Source organism: Drosophila navojoa, chromosome X (genome assembly GCF_054131105.1).
Source record: "Drosophila navojoa isolate 15081-1374.11 chromosome X, UAZ_NAV_1.0, whole genome shotgun sequence".
Classification (NCBI taxonomy): Eukaryota; Metazoa; Arthropoda; class Insecta; order Diptera; family Drosophilidae; genus Drosophila; species Drosophila navojoa.
Genome location: NC_142895.1, coordinates 14,985,001 through 14,990,854, shown reverse-complemented (window position 1 = coordinate 14,990,854; position 5,854 = coordinate 14,985,001).

Below are 5,854 nucleotides of genomic sequence, written 5' to 3'. Positions count from 1 at the left end.
CTCTTTCTCTCCCTCCTTGTCGATCTTATCTCTTTCTTTCTCTCTCTCAGTATGCCCTGAACCCATTGAAAATGGGAAATTAGGGTATAATGGTTTTGTTTTTTAATACCTCTCTCTCTCTCTCTCTATCTTTCTCTCACCCTTCTAGTACCTCTCTCTTTCTCTCATTTTGTGTCTCTCTCTCTATTTTTCGCTTTCATTATAAGCTTAATTGAATTGAAAATGAATGAAGAGATTCAAAAAGTATTTATAGTTCCAAATGAAAGGACATCATGGGGTTAACTTCCATGTTTCGTCATTTTTGTCAATTGATTGTAAATGCATAAATTATATAATTGAATCGTTTGATGTAATCAGATCTCTTTGGCAGTGTTTGGCTGTCAAACGTATCGAGTGGAGCTCTCATAGAAATTCGAATATGTTGCCTGCTGTGGCATTTAATTGAATCGCACCACGAGGCGTATGAGCAACGAAATAGCTGTAGCTGCCTTTGGCTTGTGTTGTGTTTGCTTAGAGTTTTCTTGCAGCAATTGCTGCTGCTGTTGCCATTGTGGCTTCAGCCTGGTAACGTTCGAGCGGTTATTCTAATTAGTGATCCAGAACGAGGTATCTGCCGTACGGCAGCTTGCTGGCCAACATAATTGGCCATTGTCGGTGTCATTGTCATTATCGTGGCCACGCCTTTGTTCGCCGCCCACTTGCCGTCGTTACCTGATAGCGCAGCCCCATCTCGTGCATATTTCATCAACTCTCATGGTGACAACAACAACAACAACAACAGCATGGAGAGCCTCTCAGCAGTTACAATTCAACCCCATGATGATGATGATGATGATGATGATGATGGCAGCGCGGCCATAATATGGTCAACAACAATGCCAGCGTTAAACATCAAATGAAACAAAGAGGTATTTAAAAATTAAATTAAAGTTAAAAGCTCAACAAACAATAAAATGAACAAAAATTTGTTTGGTAAAAAATAAAAAAAAAAAATTAAAAAAAAATGGAATTAATTTAAGCAGTTTGAGCGACCCTCAGCTCACCTTACTGCATCAGCTGTGACACACCTGAATATTTAAAATTCTTTTTATAATTATCATATTTTATTATAAATATAAAATAAAAATTCAGTTTAACGGCTTATACAAACTTGTTGTATATTTATCTAAAATCATTTTGTAAAAATACAAAAAATTTTAAATATTTCCATTCGCTGCGAATGGGTATACTTACGGACGGCACTGCCCGACTGCAATGCATTTATTTGTTCAATTTATTAAATTTTAAATTTAAAATAAAAATTCAGTTTAAAGGCAAAAAGTTTTTATATTTATCTAAAATCATTTTGTAAAAATATAAAATATTTTAAATATTTCCATCCGCTGCGAATGGGTATACTCGCAGACGGCACTGCCCGACTGCAATACATTTATTTGTTCAATTTATTAAATTTTAAATTTATTTGTTATTTAAAAATATAATTCCACTTGAATACGAATCTAGTTCTAGGTATTTTTAAAGCTTCAAAAAAGTTTCCATCAGCGACTTTTCGGCTTATTCATAGTCACAAGGCCGCCCACTGTTCGGCCATGCCCATTGGCCAGTTGGTTGCATTTTAATGGGTAGCTGCTAGCATAAAAATCGTGGTGACAATTCAATTAAAATATTTTTGCATACAATTTCACGGCCTGCCAAAAGCCACTCGAGCAGCCGCAAATTGAAAGCCCCGCCCAAAGGGCCTCACGCGATATGGGCTGTGATAGGCGAAGGGTATTGTACACTTGTAATGTGTATACATACATATATATGCATGTGTGTGTGTGTGTGGGTGTGTGTCTGTGTGTGTGTGTCAGCAAACCGCAGGCGTTCGTGTGCATGATGTGGCATGATTAAGTGACGATTCAATATGAATGCATCTCTCCTCACACACACACAGGCAAACACACACACAGGCAAACACACACACACACACACACACACACACACACACACACACACACACACACACACATGTATCTGCATGTTAAGAGTTATTGCAAACCTTGTAAACGATTGGCACATCAACTTTTTGTTATTTTTTGTTTTGCTTTTTTCTTCTTTCATTTATTTTATTTATAGCCGTAGAGCAGCACGCCGCCAGCTATTTCCGAATTATTTTTATTATTTTTCGCTTTCCGAGAACTCAAGAGTCAGCTGGCAGTTATTCGGGCAAAGTAAGTTATATAAGTGTATATAAATACGAATTGTTGCTGTGTTCTGGAAAGGGTTTCCCTTTTGCCTGAAAATAGTCCGAATCGAGATGTTGCTTAAAGTTGATCTTTCGGAAATAAATTCTCTCTAATTATAGCTTATATACCCCAAATAAAAAATATATACAGAAGCTATGAAGCCTGCATTGTAATTGCCTTTTATATTATAGACATATCTTAGCTAACTCTACTCCGAATGCTTGTTTTTATCTTGTTATTGCTTTACTCCTAATCAGACACTTTTGACTAGATAATATATCTAGCATTTTATTCCGGTTTATATCGTCAAATATGTACTTTAACATAACTCCGAATTTATCGGTTTGTCATATCTATTATATGAACTTTACTCCGAATTATGACAGACCCTTTCAGACAGCACTGCAAATATCGTTGCTGATTCATAAGTAAAGCCGTTACTCCGAATTGTTTCAGCGATTATTTGCCAACGCATTTACTCCGAATTGTGTCATGGACATATGTATACAGATTTGACTCCGAATTAAGAAATTTACAGTTTTCCAAGGAGTTGCATCGGCCATTAGTGGATAAAGACTTCACTCCGAATGGTGTCATAGAGATACCTGTGCGGATTTGACTCCGTATTGTGCCACAGACATGTTTTCGGACTCTGAAGCTTGTCATCGACAAACGAAATTAACTCCGAATAAAACTGTCCGCTAACTTCCACAAGCTTTACATTGAATTTTGTCATGGACAGATTAATATGGATGTTACTCCGAATTATGTCTTCAACTAACTTCCATAAACTCTACTCCGAGGTGTGTCATGTTCAGCCCAGTGGCATCTCTCGTTCCGGGCAGTTCTAAGTTTCAAAACAATCTACGACATAAATATTTATTGAGGGATCCCTTTGCCATTTTCGTATTCATGGTCAACAAAAATGGGGCATATATCAAACAAAGTGTATTGGCATTGGGAAGCTTCACGATTCCCCGAAACACGGTGCGCATCTTGGATTCAATAAGGCTAAGCGAATGAAAATGAATTTCCTAAGCAGATGAAAGACGGCCAAAAGGCTTGATTTGTTTAACTGGGCTAAAACGAGTTGCCAAATTGTGGCGAAATTCTGGTTGTTGCCTTTCATATGGCCGAGCCGTGGCCTTTTATCCCGCTTACCCTCGTCGCTTTTTGCTGCCTCTGCTTTTGCAGTCTCCTTCTCCTTCTCTCTCTCTCTCTCTCTCTCTCTCTCTCCTGCCTATTCGCTCATTCGTGTCCTTTTCTTATGGCCATGGCTACAGTTTTGTTGCATAAATAATAACAATAAAATGTACGTGCGTATTTTTGCAAAACTCTCACAAATTGTCGACACTGCTTTGGCTCACTTTTCTATTTTTTTTTTACTTATTTCTTTCCTACTTTTTTTGTGGTATTTGTTGTTGTTGTATAGGTTGAGGCTGTGAACAGTTTTCAGGTTGCTGGCCAGTTTACTCGAGGCATTGTCGTCTGGCAATGATTGTGCAACAGCAACAGACAGCAACAAACAACAACAACAACAACAACAACGGCAACAACAATGACCGACAACAACAAGCAACAACAACAATTTGTGGCTTTGGACAGTTCGTCAGGCACAGTGTTGACAAACAGTTTGCGCCTGGTGTTTGTTTAGTGTTGTCGCTGATGTTGTGATTGTTCCTAATGTTGCTGTTGTTATAGCAACTGTTGTTGTTGCTGTTGCCATTGTTGCCGTCGGTTGTCTGTCTCGGTTGCGCTCGGCCAGTTAGGTAAGCAGCACATATTTTAGATTCCATGTGTGGTTGGCCATGGCAGCCACAGTTACATAACATAGCCGAGCGCACACAGTGCCCGCTGTATGTTTATTTACCCAAGCTGGGAGCTCTATAACTGTTAAGTTGCCTTCACGCGCCGTTCTGTGCGATTCTCATAAGCGCAAGAGATGGACATTGTGTGTGTGCAAATTTGATTTCATGGCGAACTAGTTCAATTGTTCTCAGCGATTGTTGGCTTGAGGCAATGCACAAATGTAAACATTGAACTTGACTTCCATTAGGGAGACTTTTTAAACTGAGCTAGATCATTTTTATAAGCAGTTGAGATCAAACGATGAGCTAGTTCAATTGATTTGCTTGGCGATTCTCATAGGAGTTGGCATTAGTTCAATCGCTCTGCTCGGAAATTCTCATGAAGTACAAGCACATGAGTTACATGTTCATCTGTTTCAAATTGGTTCAACTGCTCTTCTTTGCGCTTCTCATAAGCACGTTATCTCGTGTAGTTTCAAATTGAATTAAATTTCCATCCGTTCCATCGCTCTTCTCTGCGATTCTCATCAACTTAATTCATTTCTCTGCCCACAAGCATCAATCGCATTTCAATTAATTTTCTATTACAGCTGATGAGATTTGACTCTCGCACCGTTCTCTGCGCTTCTCATTAGCCTAAGTGATAAATCTTTATGCTGAATGCGGTCGGCTTCTTCTTCGCCTCCTTTTCTTTGTGGTTCATTACCGAAATGTTGTCATACCTTGACGCTTAACAAAGAAAAACTTCGTTTTCACTGAGCCCTGGTCTTGGGGAGGCTCCGGAGACACGGGTTTGCCCCCGGAAAGGGCAGAACACCTTTGCAGCTAATGAATACAAATTCATATACATATACCGACACCCCCGTCTCAACTTTGGGCATTACCGTTTTTTGCCATTTGCCGCCTCCTGCTCGGCCCTGCTCGGCCCTGCCGTGCATGTGCAAGTGCTGCCGCCTGACAAAGCCCGTTTGGCGTTCAGTGAGCCTTTTGTCAGCTGGGACACCAGATGATGTGGCCAGAGGTATTTCAGGGTTGCTCGCATTGTTGCTGCTGCTGTTGCCGCTGCTGTTGGCCTCTTTTTCGCATTAGCCCGACTCGTGCAACTGGTTGCATGAGACCATTTGCTGGCCGCGCTTCATTTGCAGCTTCCCGTTGAATATTTCAAGTGCATGCCATAACACATCCACAGCATTTCGATGTGCATCGTTTAATGGGGCAGCAGGGTGCCGGCAGGGGCGTGGCTGTTGAATAAACAACACGGAGCGCAACACAGCGCAAGCAGCCGCAATGCGTTTTTGATTATTTTAGTCACAGTTGTTGTTTTAACAGCCGTAAGCCACAGAGCTCTACCACAACACCGGCCCGTCGCCCGGCTACCTGTGCCGAGTCAATCATGAATGCCAAATGTTTACCCATTTCATTGCAAATGCTCTTTGTTCGCCAACTCAATTGGAAAATTATCAAAATTTCGTAATATCCATTCAATTTTGATAGCATCAAGAGTGGCACTACAATCGAATTATATTTTACGGCTAAATTGAGCGCCCCGGCCTCTAACCCGCAGCTTTTGATTTGCAAATCTGATTTGAATTATGTGCTCAAATCAGTGCGAAAGTGTTATTGTCATAGTTGGGGCATTGACTAATTGCGATCGTGGCATAGCTGATCTCATGGGCTCGAATGGTGTCGTTGAGGGGTATATTATTGGAAATCGGGTAGAATGATTTCATTGAGTGGTATATTTTAGGGCATTCCAGATGTGAATTGACATTGGTAAATTTACAGTTACGCCCAGTTTGATCTAGATGTTTGTACCTT